Source organism: Chinchilla lanigera, unplaced genomic scaffold (assembly GCF_000276665.1).
Source record: "Chinchilla lanigera isolate Chin_1 unplaced genomic scaffold, ChiLan1.0 scaffold00054, whole genome shotgun sequence".
Classification (NCBI taxonomy): Eukaryota; Metazoa; Chordata; class Mammalia; order Rodentia; family Chinchillidae; genus Chinchilla; species Chinchilla lanigera.
Window position 1 is genome coordinate 11,022,780 of NW_004955455.1, and position 24,913 is coordinate 11,047,692.

General features: G+C 46.2%; 1 protein-coding gene across 2 annotated transcripts in view; it reads right to left on the bottom strand.

Moving 5' to 3' along the window:
* Cabp1 (calcium binding protein 1) overlaps positions 1 to 24,913 on the bottom strand; it is a 68,160-nt gene that overhangs the window by 22,017 nt on the left and 21,230 nt on the right. The gene's annotated exons all lie outside the window — the stretch shown is intronic.

Below are 24,913 nucleotides of genomic sequence, written 5' to 3' on the forward strand. Positions count from 1 at the left end.
GGCCCCGTCGCCGCCGCCCATGTGACAGCGCAGCTTCTACGCCCGGAGCCCCGAGCTCCCGGCGGCTGGCAGTGCAGATCTGGGGGGCTGCCTGCTGTCCGCTGCGCGCCCACCCGCGGCTCGCGGTCGGCCCAGGTACCGCTGTGTCCCGCCCCTTGCCCCGCCCCACGCTCGGGGAGTCCCGCTTCCGGGCGGCCCCTGCTGGCGAAGAGGGCGCTGCGGCGCGGAGCCGGGAGACCGAGGAAGGGGCGCACCGCCCAGAAGGAGCTGAGACCTTGGTAGCGCCCGCCGCGCCCCGCGTTACCCCTGGAAGCTTGCACAGTGCCCCAGAACTGGCCGAACCTCCAAAACTGTAAGCAGGGTACACTCCCCAGGGGTTACAACTTTTGGCAAGAGGACGAAAGAAGAGCAGAGAACTAGAAACCCAAACGGAGGAGCCAGAATGGCATGGAAGGACACGGTGAAAGGAAAAGCCTGTACTCCGGGCGCTGCATGCACACACGAGAGCACGCAGCAGGACTGGGATGGGCCTGGAAATCAGCCGGGTCTTCAGTTCGCAGGCCAGAAGGCAGGCTGTATTGCTGTATTACCTGCCTGTGAGGGCCAGGGGATGATCGAGTCTCGGGGGCACCTATTTGCCGTCCCCCCCCCTCTATGTCCTTCACCACCAACACCACTGTCCTGCCCTTCTGGCTGCTAAAGAGATTCCTGCTCTTGGTAGGCAGCCAGGGAGTCACACGGGGCTGGTTTGCATCTCAAATCCCAGCTCTGCGGCTTACCATCTGGGGATCTCAGGCAAGCGCCATCGACTTCTCTGAGCCTTGTTTTCCTCTACTATAAAAGGCAGATGACTGCAGATAATAACCCTAAGTAACTTCTTCGTGACATTACATGACACCATGCACACAAAAGCCTTAACCAGTGTGTGGACAGGACACACATGCTATTAAGCCAGTTCCCTCCCTCTGCCCATCTTGTTTAGTGATGGAATGCTAAGGCTGGCTGGGTGGGGAAATTCTCCGACTCTTTAGTTCTCCGGCCCCAGTGCCAACCAGTCTGGCCATTGCTTAGCTTCCCTAGAAAGACAGATGGACAGATTGCCAATATTACATATACTTCATTCGTGTCAAGGGGGCCTCTTTCTCTGTACTTCCTGATTTGTTTTGTTTTTGCAGTCTTGAGGATTGAACCCAGGGGCTTGAGCATGCTAAGGCAAGCACTCCGTCACTGAGCTACATCCCCGGCCCTTTTTACTTTTCATTTTGAGAAGGGTCTTGCTAAGATGACCAGCTGGGCTTGAACTTGTGATTCTTCTGCTCCAGCCTCCTGAGTAGCTGGTATTACAGGTGCAGAGTGTACCACTACATCAGTTTACTATCTTCTTCCTGTTCTCCTCCTCTTCCTTCCCCTCCTCCTCCTCCTTCTTCTTTTTGTACTGGGAATTGAACTACTATCTGCTCCTTTTACCTATGCATACACAAGAAATTTAAAAGTGGGAGCTGGGAAGGCAACTGCCCAGATGTCAAAATGAAGAGGAAAAGTACAGCAAATCATTCCCCAGTTCACCTACTATAAGGGGTTAAATTGCCTTATCAAACCTATACAGGTTCTTAACCATAAACACTAAGGTCGGCTGGGAGGGAGCAGGGTAGCAGTACTGAAGGATCACTGCAATGTCCATTCAGATATGTAGGGTGTAAAGCGCCTGCCTGGCAAGCGCAAGGTCGTGAGTTCAGTTCCCGGTACCGGAGAAAAAAAAAACAAACAGATATGTAGGGTGTAAAGGGTTCACAGAGTTTGGGGCCAGGCAGTGTCTTACCTATTCCAGCTCTCAGAATAATCAGTGTTTGGTAGGATTAACAGGTTCCTACCAGCTTGAGCCACCGAATGGTTTGTCCCACTGGTGGTACAAACAGAGCTAATCGCTTTTATCACTCTTTTTACTAATAAAATTAATAAAAAGCCGCCTGATAGGTCAGTCATGCATGTACCACTGGTGGTTCAAGCAGCCCAGCGGCAAGACCTACAAATTACAGCCCCATCATGAATGTGTTAAAAACAAATGTACATTCGATACAAATCACAGGAGATAAAGCACCTTAGTAGAATCCCTCAGGAGCTGATGAGGGCCAATGGGCTGATGGTTATTCTAAATCCCTGCTGTGCCACTTGGTTACTTTCCTGAAATCCCCTAAATATTCTTGGGCAAAACCTCTGTCAACAGCTCATTTTGAAAAATAACCTGGTTAGATCACCTGCGATTATTGCAGCAAAGAAATCAAAATTGCATTCACAGAGCAAATGGATGAAACATCTGTACTTCTATCCCAGGCAATCCTGGGTGTATGCTAGAAGTCATTTCATTTGTAAAAATTTATTGATGTGCTCACTTATTTAATAGATACTTAAGTGACCAGGCACTGTGCTCTGCATCTAGGATACAAAGATTCATCCATTCCTTCAACAAATACTCAAGTGTCTGTTGTTTTCCAGGCACTATTTCTTTTTCCCAGGGCTGGTGATCAAAACCAGGGCCTTGCACATGGCAGCAAGCACTGTACTACTAAACTCCCCCAGCCCAGGCCAGGCAGTAGTCTAGGGCCACGGGTATGGTGGGTGAGCAAAACCGTCTATCCTTAGCAGCAAATTAAAAAAAGAAGTAAGTACATGGAAAATTAATAGTGGCAAACTGGTGGTATGCAGCTCCATGAAAAGAAATGAAGCAAGTAAGAGCATAGTGCTTAAAGGAATGTGCTAGTTTATTTATTTAGCAGTGCTGAGGGTCCAAACCAGGTCCTCCAGCCAGGTGCAGAGGTGCATACCAGTAATCCCAGCATTTTCTTATTCTTTAATAGGTTCACAAGTTCAAGGTCAACCTGGTCAACTATGCAGTGAGACCCTGTCCCAGTAATAACAAAAACAAGCAAATGTTGGTAGCACATTCCTATAATCCCAGCACTTGGCAGGCTGAAGCAGGAGGATCTCCATGAGTTCGAGGCCAGCTTGGGCTACACAGTGAGTTCAGGATCAGCCTGAACTACAGAGTGAGACCCTGTCTCAAAAAAAGAGCAAATAAAAAACCCAGGGAAGTAGAGTGTAGTGGTCTATGCCCATGATCCCAACACTCGGGAGGCTGAGGCAGAAGAGTGCTGTGAGTCCAGGCTACATAGAGAGTTCAAGGCCAGCCTCAACTACAAGGCAAGACCCTGTCTCAAAAAAACAAAAGTAAAGCAAAACAACCACAATAAAAACAAACAAACAAACAAAAACCCCAAGGTTTTACACATGGTGGGCAAGCGCTTTGAGCTATGCTGAGTTATGACCTCCTCCCAAAAGTAATAGGTTTTTCTGTTTGTTTGTTTGTTTGTTTAGTTTTGTTTTCTGAGACAGGGTCTTGCTATGTAGTTTAGGCTAGCCTTGGACTCAGTATGTAGCCCAGGCTGGCCTTGAACTCATGTACTCCTCCTGCCTGAGACTCCAGGGCTGGGATTACAGGTGTGCACCACCATGCCTGGCCAAGGGAAGGTGCTAGTTTAGACACTGCTTAGGAAAGAAAGGGCTCTCCGCAAAAGGACGATTTGAGCAGAAACTAAAATGAAGTAAGGAAGCAAGTCAGGTATATATTTGGGGAAAGTGCTCTCCTGGCAAAAGGGAGATGTTTGAAAGTCCCAAGGAGGAAAGAGCTTGACATGTTCAAGGAGCAGCAAAGAGGCGGAGGGCTGGAATGAGCAGGGGAAAAACGCTAGACATGACCGTGGCGGGGGGCAGGCGGGGGCCAGAGACTCAAAGGCTTCGGCTTCCTTCTAAGCACACAGGGAAGGCACCAGTGGGCCTGTTGTGGAGGACTAGCAAGTAACTGCCTGCATTGTTCCAACCTCACTGGCTGCTTTGTAAGTCAATGGTTGGATGGCAAATGTGGAAATACGAGGCCAGTTAGGTGCTGTTCCAAGGTAGCAGTGAGAGAAGGTGGTGCTGGGACCAGGGTGGTAAGTGGTGGCGGTGGTAAGAACAGGTCAGATTTAGAAGATAAAGTTTAAAGAATAAGAAAATTCAGGTCTTGCTGTCAAAAGAGCTGGAAAGGAAAGGAAACAGAAGGAAAGATGGACAAAACCAACTACTAGTGAGAAACCGTGGAGGAGCTCCAGGCTAGGCTGTACGGGGGCACAGAACAGACTTTTCAGGGGAGTCAGAACATCAGAGGAAGTGACATTTGAGCTGCTGTCTGCAGGTTAAGTGAATTCCACCGAGGTGGGTCAGACAAAGGGCGTTCGTTCCAGGCAGCAGGAATAACTTAAGGGCTGGGGGTGTGAACCTGCAGGGTGCGCCTGGGAGTCACCAGCTAAGGGAGGAGGGAAAACACCGGGTCAGAGGTGGCCTGGAAAGGTGATTTGGAACGAGACCGTGAAGGATCTTGAACGTGGCTTTATAGGGACTGAATGCATGAAGGTTTTACGAGTGTGTATAGGACACAACCAGAAGTGTGTTTCTGAAGATAATGCTGATATATCGGGTGGGGAAAGAAGAGGAGATGGAAGAGGAGGCCGGTTAGAGCCATTCATTTCACAGAAATCACCAAGTGATATATATCCCATCACACTTTTCTTCGTGGACTTTTGTCCGTGAAGTCTGGCAGGGAGGTAGCTGTAGAGACCGGGTCAGTTCAGGAAATGTTTTGGAAATGTTGTCGTTAGGACATAAGACCTTGGATGTGGAAAATGAAAAAAGCTTCCCTTACCGCTTGGGAGATCTGATAGAAATGGACTTACTACAAAGTACCCTGCCATGTAGAAATAATTTTAAAATCATCCTTTTGGATTGACCGTGCCTTCCTAGCGTTAAAAGCACTTTCGCTTGGAGCCTCACACTCGAGCTTAGGTGTTACATAAATTGTAATTATTAAATAATTACATGTTGTTGTAGTATTTAACAGTATAAGCTCAGGGTGAAAAATTATTCAAAGAAGAGCCATTCTATTTTTTTTTTTTTTTTTGTCTTTTTTTGAGACAGGGTCTCAGTATGCAGTTCAGCCTGGCTTTGAGCTCACTTTGTAGCCCAGGCTGGTCTTGATTTGTTTTTTGTTTTTTTTTTTGGTTTTTCTCCGGTACCGGGAACCGAACTCACGATCTTGCGCTTGCCAGGCAGGCGCTTTTTGCCACTGAGCTAAATCCCCAGCCCCCCAGGCTGGTCTTGAACTCGCAATGATCCTCCTGCCTCAGCCTAAGAAGAGCCATTCTATAGCACTGGAAGGACAGCTTGTCAGCATTGCAGACAGTGAATAGAGAAGATGGGTCTGACCCACTGCTCAGCACAGCAAGGATTGCTGGGTAGCTGTCTTTGTGTCTCATCTAAGAGAATCCATTTAGAAGAAGTAAGGCAGGGATAAGGCCCAAATTCCGAACTTGTACACTGAAGTCTCTCACTGAAGTTTTCTCATTCTGATGATGCCACGTCCCTTTAAATTTGTTCCTGACCAGGACTGTATCACCTGCTTAAAGTCTTGACAAGGGCTGAAGCAGCTACGCAGAGTTAATTCGCTGTGACATTTCCTGTCTAGCTTGTTCCTTTATGCTGTTGTCAGAAACAAATTCTGCACTTAATCTCCCTTTGTTTTCAGATGACAAAATCTCTGTTAGGTTTCAGAAAGCTGGGATTACAAAATGTTCTTATGGTTTTAAGTCCTCTGTGGTGATTGGAGAGCACAGGAAAGGATTGGAGGAGAAATTTCTTTTAGAGAGTGGGGGGGACGGTCAGTGTACTAAGTAGAGGATTCCTTTCTCTGGTGGGACCTAAATGTTCATCATTTAAGAGGATTCCATGATTTTGCAAATAAAATGAAAAGCCATGTAGGTTACAGGAATGTATGACTGGCTCAGAAGTGAATGGTACACCGAAGACCATACATCTCACTGTGTATAAATGATAATAAAAAGAAAAATCAAAAAGTAGGACAGAGAGCAAAAAAAACTAATACGAGCTCAGCACAGTGGTGCATACCTGTAATCCCAGCTAGTGAGGATGCTGAGGGAGGAGGATCACAAGCTGAAGTCAGACTGGACAACTTAATGAGACTCTGTATCAAAGAAATAAAATAAAATAAAACAAAGTCGGGCATGGTGGTGGGCCCTTGTAATCCCAGCAGTTGGGAGGCTGAGACAGGAGGATCACTAGTGAGTTTGAGGCCCGCCTGGACTACATGGTGAATTCAATGTCAACCTGAACTACACAGCATGATCCTGTCTCAAGAAAATGTTGCTTTAAAAAAATTAAAAGGGTTATGGATGTTGCTCAGTATTTCCTGGGTTCAATCCTCAGGACCAAAATAATAACACTGACAAGCACAACCAACTACTGGACTACCCTAGGGCCATGAATTACTGTTTTAAAAATAGTAGCAACAGAACACACTTGGTCACACAGTCAAAGAAGAGAAAAGGCATGGGTGAGGAAAATTCTGTTCCTTACAGATAACCAATTGGTCAGAAGTTGTATCTTCTTTTAAGCACGGTACACCTGGGCTAGCTCAGTGGGACAAGCACTGGGCTCACATGTGGGAAGCTCTCAGTCCCATCCCCAGCACTGCCCAGAACAAAACCAAACCAGCACACCTGGCCTCCAACTATTAGAACGTACTTGCGTTCAGAACATTGCTCCTTCCCTAATCCGGAGCACGTTTTCAGTCCCTCTGTGACATTCCTTGTCTAGACTGATACAAGAAGTGACCACCCTGGGGGCTGGGGATTTAGCTCAGAGGCACAGCGCCTGCCTGGCAAGCACAAGGTTGTAAGTTCGATTCCTGGTACCAGAAAAAAAAAAAGAAAAAGAAAAAAAAAGAAGTGACCACCCTCGATGCCTGAGGCTTTTACTACTGATGTCATGCACCCCAGTACCCTAGCAGTGAGACATGGCAGAAGTCACCCATTTCATCCATGCAGTTTCCATTAGATGAAATGCAATCCAAGTTCAGATGACCTAATGACACCCCAGCCACAGTGGCCTCCTTTATCATCTGTCTCCCCCTCTGCTCTGTATGTTCCATGAAAGCAGAGACAAGGTCTGTTTTATTCACTACCAGATATCCAACACCTACCATAGTGACTGACACATTATAGCGTAGTAGGTGCTCACCTAACATTTAGTGAAAGAGTAGCTAGTGAAAAGAAGAAAATGTTTTTGTTTTTTATAGGAATCAGTCCCCTAAGCTTGGGCTCAGTGCAGGAGGAGATAGAATTCAAAGAAGATTCTACATGGTTTTGGGTTTTTTTTTTTTTTTCCTTAAGACAGGTCATTTCTGTTGTATGTCTGCCCCACCTTGACCCTGAGTAAACAGCAAACAGGAAGGTACAAGTGACCTTTAAGGGACCAGCCACATTTTTGCCACAGACAGGAGGGTTCTATGTTTTAATTGCTGGGAGGTTCCATCCAAAACCAGAGTCAGCCAACAGTGCAGTCTGTGAGCAGGCGGCTACATCTGTGGCACTTGGAATTGTGCCTGGAGCCGCACCAAGTGGACCCACTGGTATTGCATGCAGAGGAATGGGAGGGACGTGGGGGCTCAAAGGTATAACAAGTCACCAACGGGTATGGAAGTGTTTCAGTCTTTCAGCAGTCAGAAGGCAGCACCAGGGCATGTCGGCTGTCTCCCACTCCTACGTGCTGGTAGGACAATATCAACCGCAGAAGTCCACAGTACGTTTGGTCCCTTGAGAGCTGCCATTTGCAGCTTCTTGATGAGAGATAGCGGCGAAGCCTTTGCAAGGGCTTCTAAACGGTTCTTTCTGGGAAGCTCCTCACCTTTCAGTCCCGAGATGGTTTTCCCTTGGCAAATGTGGTCACTGATGTAAAGGCAGATTCCAGGTAACCACCTATCTGGGGCACGGTCATCTTTGCACGTCTGTGACTCGAGTTTAGAAGCGAGTTTAGAGACCTCACCAAGCAGATGTTTCCTCACCTCGCTGTGACGCAGCCAGGTCTGTCCCTGTTCTGCGTGTCATCTGCTAACAAACAGGCACACGGGGACCAGGCTGAATGAAGAAGTCAAAGCTCTGCCTCCCAAATCTCCAAAGACGCTCAGCCTTTGATGGAGGAGGGCTTTTAGTAAAAATCTGACAAATTCTCTGCCCTTTCAACTTCCCTTTCTGTTCTCTCTTTATCTGCTTTCAGCATCTCCAATTAATCTTGGGATGAGAGCCGAAGGCAAGGAGCCAGTGGTGCCTGAGGAATGCTAAAGAGCAAATGGATCCAGAGAAACAAATGCCAGCAAGGGACCCCACAGCAGAGACAGACACGGTGAGCAACTCTCCTGTTCCCAGGAGGCTTGCGAGGCGTGTGCGCGGGTCTCTGCATTGGCACCATCTGCCAATTCCTCAGGAGGACAGAACAAACCAGCGAGGCATGAAGATTAGATTATGTAACGCTGGAGGATTGCTGTTTTCAGAGAGGAAACAAATGGAACGAATTGATTTGCTTGTCAAAGTCATGTCACCAAAGGAGACCCGCTCCCTCCTCTTCTGAGAGGACCTCATTAAAGAGAACGATGTCACAGACTCAGAAAATGTGAGACCACAATCCACTCCATTCGTAAGCACAGGTCCAGTCTCCAGAGTTGCACTGACAAATCCTTTTCTGGTCTCCCTGCTTGAAAAATGATTATTCAGCTACTACCTAAAGGGCACCAACATGGCAAGGAACATAATTGCCAGTTGCCAGCCACAAGATTCGGAACCTTTGTGCTTTGCCCAAACCTTTGCTTCTGGGGCAGCAGCTTCTAATTTGGGGATGGGGGGGGTAGGGTCATATTTACTGTTCAGAGCTCTAAACAAGTGCTTCGGTAGGGTGTGGGGGGGTCTGTTTTGTAAAACATGCATCAGGAAGGAGAATGTGATGCATTTCTGGATTCCTTTGCTGTTGCTGGATTTTTTTTTTTTTGTAGTATTTGCAGCGGATCTGAAAATGAATGAGTGAGAACCCTGAACTTGCTGCCATAGTTTCGTCCCTAAAGGTTTCTGTGCCTCACTGATATACCGAGACTGAAATATCAAGTCTTTATTCAACATGTAAGTGAAAGCTGCGATGGCCCCTCAGATCCAAGTCTCCATCCTGCTCTTTGCCCTGAAGTGCTGACCTATATGAACTGCATCGTCTCACTCCCCAGCCCTCTAGCTTTCGGCTGGGTACAGCCGAGGGGAGGCAGCTGCAGGAGAGTGAAGGGCAGAAGGAGGGTAAGGCAGAAGTGTCTAGTCCTGCAGCTCCCTCCTTGCCAGATCGCCTTAGGTTGGTTGTGTCTTTTGATAAAAGGTCACCCCCTCTTTCTCAAGGCAGCCCTTTCTGTGTAACCCTTTCCCTCTGGGATCTGTTAACTCCTCCGTCCCCTCAACCTTCTGATCTAAGAGTGATAACGGCTAGTAGGAGCCCCTTGGATACCACACGTATTCTTATGGTTTCCTGGTGTCCTGCTCAAACCTTGTAAATAGCCCTTTATTAAATCCTCCTGTAATTATCTAATTTGAGTGTGCCATCTGTTTGGTACACAGACCCTACCTGATGCACCTACCACACGTGTCAGTCTGGCTCTAGGTCCTACACCGCGTTGTTTTTTTTTAAAGTAAGTAGCAGAATTAACAATACAATATGCTGCCACGTTATGTAGCTATTCTGCTTGTTCACCTTTTTCCAAAGCTATAATAACAACTTAAAGATAAAACCTAATTCTTCTTTACAACATAATTGTGCAGTAGCGTTTGTATGAGCTAAATATAATTCCGAGAACAAGCTTTTTCATGCCATCAAAATTCATGTTAGCAACTATAAAGAGAAAACTCCAGAACTGATGCCCTTGACTCAAGATTTAGCAGGAACTATCTTCCAGTATTTAAATCAATGCAACAAATATTTGAAAGCCTGTCATGTGGCCAGCAAGGCGGTGATCTCACGGTGGCGACCAAGAGACATGGATGTGACTTTGTGGAATTGGGTTGTTCCATACAGTAACTATGCCCTGAAAAAGTTCAATGCAGATTGCACTTCCATAAATCAAATAATATACCGTGTGATCATGAGGGATTTATTGTTTGCATAATAAGTTTGTAAAACAATCACCTTTTGATCTTTTGAGCCAATCAGAGTTTGAAGCACATCTACCCAGTGTCCTTCAAATGAAATTTATCTTTAGTCTGTGGGGAGGGTAGATCTCCTTCCGTGCTCCTGAAATAGCAGAAATTGTGGAATGAAATTTAGAGGAAAGATAAGAGAATTTCCATTTATAGATCACATATAAAATGCTAGGCAATTTGCATCTGTTAGCACATTTAACCCTGCAAATAAACACATATTCCATCATTCTCTTATTTTCTACTTCTGAAAATAAAAAAAATAAGAAAATCAGTATGGCAGGTGTGGAGTCCAAAATCCATTTTTGCAAATGAGAAAGCAAAGCAAAAATATTATTTAGTGTAGGACTCTAAAGATTACATGATTCCCCAGCTTCCGTGGCTTCCCACTGCTCTTGGGATCAAATCCAAAACTCTTCACGCGGGGCCGTTCCCTCCACCGTCAGTTCTCGTGACCACGCAGGCGCCTTCCCTCAAGGCCTTCACGCTCCCGAGGTTCTCTGGCCTCTTCCTCGCCTCTGCAGGTTAACTCAGCCGCTTCCCGGCTCCGGCTCAGTTTACACTTCCCAGGCAATGTCTGTCTCCCCAGCTGGGCCCATGTCACTGTATCCTTAGTGCTGAGCATGACAGAAGGGCTGGACTCTCGTGTGTCGCCTGACTGAACAAAAGAAGGGCCGCCCAGGGGGGCTCCCCGCCTGATGTCGGCCACCTCCACTGGTTCCCCGGTAGGACTTCCTTCGGTGGGGGTGGGGTTGGGGCTGCAAATCATGGGTTCATCCAGGGGAAGTTTAAAGAACTCTCATTTGAGGCTCCAGAGTGTCTTCACCGCCTCTGGATCCCCCTCAAGTGCACACCAAGGGGCTCCAGGACTGGGAGCCGCAACTCAGGTGAGAGCATAATGGCAAGACAGGCTTCCTCGGCCTCACACCTGCAGACGTGGGCGGCACCAGGCCACGTGACTTGCAGCAGCTGCACGTGCACAGAAGGATTATTAGTGGTAGCTGCACAGTTCACTCTGGCCAACTTGAGGGCAGGCAGTGCTGATGCAATGGGGGGCGGAGATAGCTGAGGTGGTCAGGAAGGCGCCAGAGTGTACTGAACACTCACTGCCCAGTGGCAGGCACTGTCCTGCATTATACCACTGAATACTAAAAGCTTTATATAGTAGTATATATACCAGTAGTATGTATATATATTTTTATATATTTTATATATATACTAGTAGTATATATATTTATATAGTAGTATATACACTAAACGTTTTATATTAGAGGTTAGTGCGTCCATTTTATAGATGGGGAAACTGAGGCCCTGGGGTTTTAGAACTTATCCAAAGGTATAGCTAAAGATAGGTGCAGGAGCATGAGTTCAAACTCCTCTGCCTCTGAAATCCCCGACAATCTCATAAGAGCTCCCTCATTCTTAAGAAGTAATTTTCCCTAGGTGTGGTAGCCAGTGGGAGGGAGTTCAGCCAGTAATCCTGGGACAGTTGCCTGCTTGGGTTCATGGCATGTCTGTGTCACCTGGAGCCTCTGTTTTACCACCTACAAAACGTAGACTGTGTTGCCTGTCTCCCATTACTTATAGAGAACTCTTCCAACAGGTAGTTCTTGCCGACCAGATAGATACCAGGGACTGTGTACAGTTCTGCACTAGGCCTAGGGTGTATCAAAACAGAAGAGATCATGCAATGAACCGAGGTAGTATATGTGCATGCTAAGAAACTCCAAAGCCCTGTGCAGGATTGTTCTACAAACCTGCGCAGGGTTGGACCCATTTCCCATTAAGAACAGATGAGATCTAAAAATGGGCCTGGCACCCCTCTGCAGCCTGCGATTCTGCAGGCTTCCCCTGTGGGAAGCTCTGCTGCGGGCAGCTCTGCTGTGGGTTTCTCACAGCTGGCTCCAGGGAAGCGCAAACCACCTGTTACAGGTATGAGGGTTCACAGCCAGCAGGCTCTTCTTCCCTTGCACCCTCAGAGCAGCGGGTGTTTCCGTTAGGTAGAGAAAGTTCTCCCATGCCTTCGGAAATGCCTACATTTTGCTCTACTGAAAACAAAAAGAAGCAGAAAGACAGGATGAGGACCTGTGCTGACATTTTGCTGGAATGTCCCATCTCAGCTGGGTTCCCTAACACATGTAGCGGCCCGTGCACACAAATGCATCTGCTCAAAGCTCTAACGCAGTTGCAAGGGCACTGCTGGCACATGCCTACTCGTAGGCTTGGAAACTTTGCCCAGAAGAGTCGAGTCTGAGAGGCAAATATCAAGCCAGGCTTTGGCCAGCTCTCCTTTCAGGCAGAAATTTTATTTATTTATTTATTTATTTATTTATTTATTTATTTATTTATTTATTTATTTTTGTAGTACCAGGGATCGAACTCACAACCTTGCGCTTGCCAGGCAGGTGCTTATGCCACTGAGCTATATCCCCAGTCACAGGCAGAAATTTTGAGGAAGGAAATCTCAAAAGCCCAGACGAAGGGACGGAGCTCTGGACTGTCCGAACTGGAAGGTCACTGAGTTCCAACAGCCTGAGGCCTGGAGAGATAAAGTTAGCCACCCAAGATCACACCGCAAGCCTATGAAAATCACCATGAGTTCATGTAGACAACAAGTATTTACTGAGTGCCTGGCACTGTTCTAGGCTCTAAGGATATAGCAGTGTTGAAACAGACAAAAATTCCCATGCTCTTAGAGCTGGCATTCTGGTAGAAGGAGACAGAGAATAAAGAGATAAATTAGTAGCATTCAGTACACAGTATGCTAGATGGTGGTAAGTGCTTTGGAGAAAAACGAAGCAGAGAAAGAGAATAAGGAGTGTATCACCTGCGTGCGATTTTAAGTAGACCAGTCAGAGATGGCCTCACTGAGGAGATGGTATTTCAGCAATGGCCTGACGTTGGTGAGGCAAGAAAACATGCCAGTAGCTGGGGAGAGAGTGTCCAGGGGGAGGAAGCAGTCACAACAAAGGCCTGAGGCAGGCGGGTGCTTAGTGGTTCCCAGGGGTGGGAAGGAGGCTTCCTGAGTGAAGGAGAAGGGCAGGAGGTCAGTGCCGGCCTTATGGACTGCAGGATGGACTCTGGCTTTCACTCCAATCAGCTGAGAAGCCATTGGTGAGCTTACAGCAGAGCAGCAGTATGATGTAAGCAAATTTAAAAAGGCTGAAGCTTGCCAGGCATGGTAGCATATGCTATAATCCCAGTATTTTGAGCGACTGAAGCAGGAGGATCATGAGTTCAAACCCAGCCTTGGCAATTTAGAGACCTAGCAAGACCCTGTTTTAAAATTAAAAAATAGCCAGGGGTGGTGGCACATGCCTATAATCCCAGCACTCATGAGGCTGAGGCAGGAAGATCACCTCAAATTCAAGGCCATCCTAGGCTACATAGTCAATTTAAGACCATCTTGTGGGGGGGGGGAGACCAACCAGCTTGAACTACACAGTGAGACCCTGTCTCAGAAAACAAAACCAAACAAAATAAAAATAACAATAAAAGTGAAAAAGGCTAGGGGTATAGTTCAGTGCAAAGGCCCAAAGGACAATCAATCCCATCAAAGAAAAAAACCCAAAAGCTGCTTCCATTCATTCATCTGTGCATTCCTGCAGACCTTGTAGGGGCCACGCAGTCTAATGATGACGAGCTAGACACACCTAGATGACCCAGGGGACGCTCTGACTCCTGCTGTCCCCACCCTGCAGCCCCGGGGGAACAGGCTCAGGTAGCTGCAGGACTCTTCACTCAGGACGCTGCTGGAACCTGTAGGTTATAAATAGCACCTTCTGTGGCAGGGAATCAAGCCGCTCTGTCCGAATGAGTCATAGGCACAGAGCGCTGGCCCCCCAAACTGTGGCGGTGCTCCTCCACCTCACCAGCCCACTTGGGGCATCCTCTCTGACCTCTAACCCTAACCAAGCCAGACTGCTGCTTCTCACCATGATCCTTTCTGGCCCCGTCGCTCCCTCCTTCTAGGTTCTACTTCCTAGAGCACCAGAAAGCCCATTGGCTCATTAGTTCCAAGAGGAAGGAGTCTATCACATTCTAAAGCCCAAGATCTGCAGCTGGGCCCACCTGGATTTTAGGCCCAACTGTGCTACTTCTTGTGACTCGCACAAGTCACTTTACTGATGGGAGGCCCATTTTCCTCATTCATAAAGTAAAGATGATAATAACAGCAGCACCTATACCGTGGAACTAAAATAATCTACTTAAGGTATGCAGCCCAAGGCTCAACATATAGTAGCTGCTCAATTAATAGGAGTGGTCACCAGGTGTGGTAGCATACCCCTGTAATCCCAGCACATGGGAGGCTGAGGCAGGAGGATCTTTGCAAGTTTGAGACCAGCCTGTGCTCCAAAGTGAGCACAAGGCCAGCCTGAACTACATAGTGAGACCCTGTCTCAAAACAAAACAAAACAAAACAAAACAGGAGTGATGGTCCCTGTACTCAGTTATATCACAATCCAGAGGGGCTGGGGATTTAGCTCAGTGGCACAGCACCTGCCTGGCAAGTGCAAGGTCGTGAATTCGATTCCCGGGACTGGAAAACAAAACAAAACAAAATAAAAAATCCAGAAAGAGGTAAGAATAAATTAAAAAACAGCTTTCATCTACTCCATGTGCATCATTTTATTTATTTTATTTTATTTTATTTTATTTGAGACAGGGTCTCACTGTGTAGTTCAGGCTGGCCTTGAACTCACTATGTAGCCCAGCCTGGCCTCAAACGCACAGATCCTCCTGCCTCTCGGCAATCCTTCTGCTCTACTGCATACCTTGAAGTTCTGGCTCTGGACATATATACAGTATTTCCTAACTTCCAAATTAAGCAAGTTTCACCTCCCATCTCACACAGGAAGAGAGTGAGACTCACTGAGAACCACGTGCCTTGTCCAAGGCCAGACTGTGCTTGGTGAGGCAGCACCTGTCACTAGGGGCCCCGGGGACACGGGCAGCACTGCATCCACGCCCGCCCTGCACCTGATAGGCCACTGCCGGTGACCGCCAGAGACTAAAGTGGGGGCAGCCGCTTCCTCCCAGTTTTCTGTCCAGCTTCTGTCCAGCCCCCTGCCACCTCGCTGAAGTCTGGGTCAGCTTTCCTTTGGGTGATAGTGAGTAAAACTCCTACTACATAACAGTCCTCCCAGAGGTCTGTTTGTTTTAATCATTTGTGTATGTTACACACATTATGTAAGGATGAAGGTGATAGAAACACGTTGGCTTCGTTGACCACCCCCCTCTGATATTGCGGGGTTGTGCCTGGTCATCACCTCTAATCCCCAGGTTCCAGACAGATCCCCTTAAAGTCCCCTTCTCCCCAACACTGGAAGCCTTGTGAAATAGAAGAAAGGGCATGCATTTGGAAGTTGGTTGAACTTAGGCACCTTCCTGGCTCTATCATTTCCTCACTGCTGTGTGACCTTGGGCAAGTCCTTTTACCTCTCCGAGCCTCATTCACATGGCAAGCTAAGCAGTGCCTACCGTGTGCCAGGCTCCGCTCCTCGTCCTGGTGCTACTGCGGTAGTTGAGACAAAATCTCTGTCTTTCTGGGGCTTTTGTTTTGGTGGGGAGATCGGACAGACATAATAAACGAGCAAGCTAGTACTTTCAGAAGTGAGATGTCAGCAAAGAAAATGAAACAATGGGGTGGGATCAGGACTGTGGAGGAGGTGGGGACGGGCTCTGTTTGCAATAAGGTCATCCGAAGAAAGTGACCTTTATCCTAAAGCTCGAGGGATGAGAAAGGGCTGGCTAGGTGCTGCGGTGGGACCAAGGCCTGGAGCAGGGAAGGACTTGGGTGTGCGGAGCTGGATGGCGTACACGTAGCAGGGGGTCAGGGAGAGAGGGAGGAGAGGAGGGGAGAGAGGCAGGCAGGGGCCAGGCAGATCACGGAGCAGCAAGCGCTGAGAATCCCCAGCGCATCTGTGCGAAGATGCAGACTTGGCACGCAGTGGGCGCTCGATGTGTAGTACCTGTGATGACCGTGCGCCTGCCCGGTGCTCCTCGTCCCAGAGACCCTCAGTCCCCTTCCTCTGCCCTTTACCGCTGTCCCTCCCTGGCCCCGCCCTGGGTGGAGGGAAGGCGCTCGGATCCCGGCGGAAAGGAAGAAGCCTCCCCCATTCTCCGTCTCCTCCCCTCCCTCCCTCCTCCAAGCCCTCCCACCACAGCCCAGTGATTTTCCTGCCTCTCTCACAAGGCGATTTTATTAAACATCTCGAAAAAATATTCTCTCACTCCCTCTCTCTTTATTTATAAAAATCAACTTAACACCCTGCTCCTTTGTTCTATTTGGAAACTGGAACAGCCTGGTTTATATTTAGCCGAAATCCTGCTCCTTTCCCCACAGATTCCGGCACAGCCCGATGAGCTGGAGGGGCTGGAAGGCGGGGAGACAGGGGCTTGAGGGAGGCGCAGGGGCTCCCGAGGACGGCCCGGACGCGCAGCTCGCACCAGGCTGAGGGACCCGAGGGGCGGGAGGGGAGGAGTCTTCCCCACGGCGTCAGGTATCCCAGGTCCGGGCTTTGCCGCGCGTTGTCTGTCATTCTGCCGCCCTCTGGTCCAGTACAGGCGTCCGTCCCCACAAGAGGCGAGGCAGGGGAGAAAGCACATAGAGCAGAGAGTCAAGCCCTCATCTGTCTTTTTCTTTTCTCCAATACTGGGGATTGAACTCAGCCTTCACGCTGAGCCACATCCCCGGGCCCCCTTTTTGGAGACGGAGTCTCAGTTGCCCGGGTTGGGCTTGAATTTGCAATCCTCCTGTCTCAGCCTTCCAGAGTGCTGGGGTTTACAGGCTTTTCAAACCCTAATCTGGAACCAGGCCCAGAGGCAGCATGAGGCAGGCATGAGGCACCGGTGTGGGGCTGGGTTCAAATCTAGCCTCTCCTCTGCGCCTCACTAGCTGGTTGCTGGGAGGGGGGCATTTAATAGGCTCACTGTATGTACCTGACATGTACGTGCTCGGTAAATAGCAGCTGTTGTTATTTATCACTGTGAGCTGAAGGGAACTGTTGGACTTCTGTGATTCAAGGCGCCACAGAAAAGCTGCTTCCTCCCAGAAGGCTCACTAGATTAAAACTCATTTGTTGACCTAACAGCCCTGGTGCCGTGAAGACCTCACAGGACCCCACTGTGATCGGAGATGGGCATATGTACAAGGGATGATCACAAAATAAGGTGAGTGTTTAAATTATACAGATTTACTACAGTGAGAGGCACCTTGCCATTAATCACCCTCAAAATATTTCCCCTTGCTTCAAAGACACTTATCCCCTCATTCTTGCCACTTTCTGAAGCAGCTCTGGATGTCCTCTTTCACGAGTGTCTTTATGAAGTGTGATCAGAAATACAGCGAATGTTGCTGCCAGTATCATCCAATGGAAAGGCAGGGTTTTAAAAATATTAGTGTGTCCTCATGCACCCTGTTCACCGGGTCTGGCACCATGTGACTTCTGGCTCTTCCACACAGTCAAAACGACCATGAAAGGCTGGGGATTTAGCTCAGTGGCACAAGCACCTGGCAAGCACAAGGTCATGAGTTCGATTCCCGGTACAACAAAAAAAAGACCATGAAAAATAAACATTTTGAATGGATTCAGGACATTGAGGCAGCAACAACCGTGCAATTAAAATACTCAAGAAAGAGGACATCCTGAACTGCTTCAGAGAATGGCAAGAGTGATGGGATACGTGTGTTTGAAGTGAGGAAGGGTAGTGGTGGGGGTGAGCAGCAATGTCTTTTATTATAATAAATCTTTTAAAATTTAAACATTCTCAAAATAAGGTCAATGTTTAAATTATAAAAATTTAATTTTTTTTCTTTTTCTTTCTTATTTTGAGACAAAGTCTCACTATGTAGTCCAGGCTGACCCTGAGTACACTATGTAGCCCAGGCTAGCCATGACCTCAAAGTGATCCTCCTGCCTCAGCCTAGGATTACAGGCATGCTGGCATTACAAGTGTGTGCCATCACACCCAGTGTCTCTGTATTTTTCAGTCACATAGTGTAATTGTCACAGAGAGTACTAAATTCCAGAGAAGACTTAAATTCTTTTTGTTTATACCTGGTATCCAGGGAGGCAGCATAGGATAGAATAGTGGGGGACTGGAGGTATAGTTCAGTGGAATACTATGTGCACAAAGCCTCCCCCACAAAGAATGTACGTGGGTAAATAAATAATGGTATATTACATAGTGATGGAATAGTACTCAGCCATGAAAATGAGTGACGTTCTCATATTTGCATGGTAAATATGCCCGAACCTCAAAAACATTACACAAAGTGAAAGAAGCCAGATGCAAAAGGTCATATACTGTATGATTCCCATTTACATGTGTCCACAACAGGCAAATCCATAGAGACAGAGTGCAGATTAGCCGTGGCTGGGAGCTGGGAGGAGAGGGAAATGGGGAATAACTGCTTCATGGGTATGGAGTTTCCTTTTGGGACAATGATATTTTGGAACTAGACAGAGATGATGGCTGTATGATGCCACTGAATCGTTCACTTTTAAATGGTTAACTGTGGGCCGGGGATATAGCTCAGTGGCATAAGCGCCTGCCTAGCAAACGCAAGGTCCTGAGTTCGATTTCCAGTACCAAAAAAAAAAATCCAATTTATTGTAAATGGTTAACTGTATGTCATATGAGTCTCACCTCAAATTTTTAAAGAGTGCAAGGGGCCGGGGATATAGCTCAGTGGCGCAAGCGCCTGCTTGGCAAGCACAAAGTCCTGAGTTCAATTCCCAGTACCAAAAAAAAAAAAAGTGCAGGATTACTTCATGGGCCTATCAACTGATGTGAAAAACAGTATTTGATAAAACACATAGGCATAATTTCAAAATACACCCGACAGTGTAAGAATAGAAGGGAATTTCTTCAGCCTGTTAAAGGCAGCTTCAAAATACCTACAGCTAACATCTTTAATGTTGAAAGTCTAAACACTTAAACATTTTTCTCCCTCAGCCTGGGAGTAAGGCAAAAACATCTGCTCTCACCACTTCTGTGCTGCACTGTACCGAGGTCCTAGCCAGGAAGTATGCAAGAAAGGAGGGAAACGAGATAAATATAGAAAACACTAAGGAATTTACAATACACAAAAACTATTAGGATTGATACTTCTATTTAGCACAAAAAATCCAAAGTCAATGTATCATAATGTGTTTACACTAGCAATTAACAATTGGGGAATTAAATGTATGAACACATGATAGTATAAAAAACCCCAAATTCTTAGGCATACATTTAACAAAATGTGCAGGATTTGTAAACTGCAAACAACTTCAAAATCTTGCTGAGAGAAATTTTAAAAGACCTAAATAGAGAAAGATCTATACCAGGTTTAATCTTAAATGTCAGTTCTACAGATCTATAGATTTAACATGATCCTGATGAAAATTCTAGCAGGATTTTTGGTAGAAATTATTGAATAGATTCTAAATTGTATACAGAAATGCAAACAAATTAGAATAGCCAAAACAGTTTTGAACAGCAGAATGTTAGAACATTTATGCTACTTGATTTTGAAACTCTAAATCTCCAGTAATCAAGCCAATGTGTTATTAGCCTAAGGACAGATATAAAAATCAATGAAACAGAATAGAGAGTCCAAAAATAGATCTACATACATACAATCAATTCATTTGGACAAAGATGACAAGGTGATCCGTGAGGAAAGGAAGCTGGCAATGAAATATATCTATATGGATGAAAAACAATCAGCTATGATTCCCACCTCATACCATACACAAAAAGTTAACTTTGGCCAGGCATGGTAGGGCACGCCTGTAATCCCAGCACTTGGGAGGCTGAGGTAGGAAGATGGATGCAAGTTCAAGGGCAGCCTGGGGTACATAGTGAGTTCAAGGGCAGCCTAAAGGGCCAGGAATGTAGCTCAGCGGCACAAGTGCCTACCTGGTAAGTACAAGGTCCTGAGTTTGATTCCTGGTACCCCCCCTCAAAAAAAGGGCAGCCTGGGCTACATAGTGAGACCCTGTCTCAAAACAACAACAAAAGTTAATTTGATATGGATCAGAGACCTGAATGTAAAAACTTAACCCATAAAGCTTTTAGGAAAAAACCTAAGAGAAAATCCTTGTGCCCTTGGGATAGCTAAAGACTCCTTAGGATACCAAAACACAAACCCAAACAACCAAAACCAAAAAAAACCTGATAGGGCTTCATTAAAATTTTAAAAGTTTTATATCTAGACTATATAAAGAACTCTTGAAACTAAATGATGAGAACCTAGTAAACATAGGACATAGGTCCAATAATTGAACAAATACTTCACAGAAGAAGACATACAAATGATCAAGTTGTCAGGAAATACAAATTAAAACCACAATAAGACACTACTGCACACAGGGCTAGCGATATAGCTAGTGATGGAGCACTTGCCTAGTGTGTGTGAGGCCCTGGGTTCAATCCCCAGCACCCAAAGCAAAGCAAAACAGAACAAAAGATACCACTACACCCAATCTAGAATGACTAAAATTAACCAGACCAACAATATAATATGGTGAGGCTATGGAGCAAACAGAGTTCTCATACACTGCTGGCAGGAGTGTAAAATGGCATGGTTACATTGGAAAAGTATGGTAGTTCTTTAGAAAATTAAATATAGTTAAAATTCAATATAGTGTGGTGGCACACACCTGTAATCCCAGCAGGAGAATCACTGCAAGTTTGAGGCCACTCTAGCTAGACTACATAGTGAGTTCAAGGGCAGTCTGAACTACATAGCAACATACTATCTCAAAAAAACAAAAAGAAAAATAAAATATACTTAAATATACAATTACAGTTGATGTCAGTGTTCTATCCCTAGCTATCTACCTGAAATATATGAAAATACATGTCCATACAAAGGCTTATATGTGAATTTCATAGCACCTTTATCCATAGTAACAGCCAAATGGAAATAACCCCTAAGTTACTCAGCAAGAGAACTGGTTAAATGGTTTGTGCTATATCAATGTAGTGGAATTTATTCAGCAATAAAAGAGGACTGCCAAAGTCATAATTTTGTACTGCAAAAGAAGATACAAAAGCGAACTACATGGCTTCCTTTGTATGACATTCTAGAACAGACTACACAATCCACAGTGATAGAAAGCAGACCAGTAATTGCCTGGAATTAGGACAGAAAGATTGCAAGCAGGCATGGGGGAAAATTTGAGAGGCATCAAAACATTCTGTATCTCCACTGGATTTTTTTTTAAATGGAACTCAAGCCCTTGTACATGCTAGGCAGACACTCTACCACCAGTTATACCCCCAGCCCATATTCACTGAGTTTTTGTCATTTGCAAATTATATCCTAATAGCTTGAGTGGCTCCCATTTTTTAAAACATATAAAAATAAAAATAAAAAATTATATCCCAATAAAATTGATATAAATGAGACCTCATTTGGGTTCAGTTTTTTATTTTGCTGCTTACTAGCTGTGTAATCAAGATATTTCATTTTTCTCTGACTACTTCATCTAGAAAGTGTGAAGAGAAAGAATACCTCTCTCAAAGGGTTTTGTTTTTCTTTTCCTGTTTCCGAGTATTGGTGCCCCTGTACCACTCCCTGCACCACGAGCAGGGCTTGCCTGTGTGACTAGATGGGTGGTTTGGAGTGACAGTCTTTGAGTTTTGAGACAAGGCCATGAAACACACTGAGGCTTCTCTCTTGGGTCACTCTTTCTGGGGGCGGGGATTAATCCACCGTGTCACGAGCTCACTGGGGCAGCCCTGGGGAACACTCTGCAAGGTAAGGAACTGAGGCCTACGGCCAGCAGCCAGCACCAGGGGAGCAGCTGCAGCCCTGAGTCCTGTCTGGCCTCTGGACAGTCAGAGCTGCATAAGCCAGAGCCACGCAGCCAAGTTGCTGCCAGTCCTGACCCACAGGAGCTGAGTAAGGCAATGAATACTATTGTATAAATCCAACACAGTGGTGAATGCCTGTAGTCCCGAGTATTCAGGAAACTGGGGCAGGAGTGTCATTTGAGCCCAGGAGTTCCAGGTCAGCCTGGGCAACTTAGGCAGATCTTGCCTCAAATGAAAAAAATTAAAAAGAGCTATGTTGCAGCTGAGAACAGCTCAATGGTAGAGCACCTGATGGAAATAAACCCCCAGACTCAGTTTGTTGGTGCCAATAATAAAATACTCAGACAGAGCCGGGCATGGTGGTGCACGCCTATAATCCCAGCACTTGGGAGGCTGAGGCAGGAGGATCGTTGTGAGTTTGAGGCCAGCCTGGGCTACAAAGTGAACTCAAGGTCAGCCTGAACTGCATAGCGAGACCCTGTCTCAAAAAGACAAAATAAAATAAAATAAAATACAATACTCAGACATCGGGGCTGGGGATTTAGCTCAGCGGCAAAGCATCTGCCTGGCAAGTGCAAGGTCGTGAGTTCGGTTCCCGGTACCGGAGAAAAACCAAAAAAAAAACCAAACAAACAAAATACTCAGACATCAAGAAATCTTGACAAGCCTTTTTATTTTTGCAAGAGGGTGCAAGCTATGGTAGCAGGCACACAGGACAAAGGAGGGTTGCCCCTTTTATTCCTAATGCAGGAAGAGAGGTGACCTCTTTCCCATTGGCTAATTGGGAGGCTCACAATAATCCAACTGCCTAACTCAGATGGTGCGAGGGGAATCTGAGGGGTTGTTGAGGGCAAGGGAGAGCAGGGTGGAGGAAGATGTGGAGAACAAAAAATCCTTGGCCCATGATAAGCTATCTTTGATCTTTAGCTGTGTTCCCAGGATTGGAGCTGAGCAGGCATTTTCTGTAACTTAGAGTGTTCAGGAAGCACTAGGATAGGCTATAGTCCAAGACACAGTCATACCTATTTGATAGAAAAAACAGAACTTCCTGTTTCTCATGCACCTGTCTAGCACGCATAGGCTACAAGTTTCCAGCCCCAGTACAAAACATAAAAGAACAAAAGAAAACAGATTCCCTGTTACTTTACCAGAGGAAGTAGAAACTCAAAGAGGAATAGGAAGATGATAACTCAGAGGCAAATGGAACAGTGAGACTTCCAGGAAGATGGCGAAGCGGTGAAGAGCAGAGAAACGGCCTCTGAGAGTTGGTATCCAGACACTGGACTATGGCAACATGAGGAAGAGCAGACGAGGGGAGGTGGGTCTCCAGGACCCAGCAAGGATCTGAAGGGAGATAGAAGCCCACGGGGAAAGCAAAGAGAGACCTCAATGCAGAAGAAAGAGGTGGCGAGCGGCACTTTCTCCTTGAACCCTGGCTCACTGCATGGGAGAGGCAGTTCAGATTTTCAGATGCACAGTAACTACTGGGGACCTCAGAGGCCTCCATGGAAAAACGTACCCTGGAACAGAGCCGTGGATGCAGCAGACTGCAGTGGCTGGTGAGTTATTCAGGTTCAGACGTCCCCCAAGAGAGGGTGATTGGCTGGTAGCCATTTTGGAGAGGGGCCAGCTGAGCTCAGAACTGAAAGCCCCTGTGGGCTGGCTCCATCTAGCAGCTTCCAGTGTCAGGGGAAGGCAGAACTGAGTTCAGCTCAGTAGGAGGTCAAGGAGCTGAGTTCAAACAGGCAGGAGACACGTGGAGTGTTGCATACTGAACAAATCAGCTTCCATCCTCACAGCTAGAAACCAGCCTAAACTTCAGTGGAATTAAAGGTCTTGGCTTGCTGGGATTATCCACTACCCCAAAGTAAATCTACGGCTGGTTTGCTGGGATTAATCAATACAGATCTGGGCTCTGCCTGCCCACTCTGTCTACCAGTGACAGCAGAGACACATCCTAAAGTGGACGTTTTTTTTCTTCTTTTTTTTTTCTTTTCCTGTTTTTGTTTTCTATTGCTTTTTTTTTTCTTCTTGATTGTTTATTCTTAATTTTATACGAGTATGACCATTGTTTCTGCGTTTTTTGTTGTTGTTCTGTTCTTGTTTTTATTACTGTCTTCTCTCTTTCCCTCCAGCCATCCTCACCAGTTTCCCAAAGTTCATGTAATCTTCCTTTGTCCTCCAGCCTTGCTTCTGATCTCTTCTGCTCTTCTATTTCTCTATCCCCCCCCCAACAAGCCCTTTTAAAATTTTCTCCCCTGAGGGTAAAACTGTCATATTGAGGGCATATTTTCTGTATACCATTTTCTAGTCTGTGTTAGATTTTGTTATGTAACCACAAATCTAGTTCATATGGTTAACAGTGACAAATTAACAGTTATCACAGTTTGCATTTTCTATACTATGTTTGATGCTACTGTTATTGCTGATTGTACTACTTTAGCCAAGGTGACATAATTCTTCTAATCAGTTCTTCCTGATAAGCCAAGACTGAGCCTGCCTAAGGGTCATAAACAATACTACAGGCTAGTAGCAAAGAACCAGGGGGTAGGCCAAACAGGCAGCAACTTCTCATCCCCAATAAACTGAAGAGGTAGGATCATGCAACAGACTCAAACTCAAAATCCAGCTACATCTGGAAGATTGAGAAGTAAGCATTTCCTGAGAGTTTACAATACTAGCAATGAATCTACCTGCCAGAGGCAACTTATAAGCGTCAACTCAAGAATTAAACTTAAAAAAAAAAAAGAACATGAGAAGACAGTTAAGCAAGATGCAGCCCCGGATGTCCAGCTCACCAAAGGCAAACCCAGGGGACAGTGAGGTGGAATAATTTGAAAGCCATCCCTCTGGACTCTCTGGAATGGTAGCAGCAGAGGTAACAAAGCATGTGAATGAGTTTGTAGAAAAAAATCAAATCAGAAATAACTTCTCAGATAACTATAGAGATGGTGACCATAATGAAAGACATGTTTAGGGACTCTAGAGCAGATATA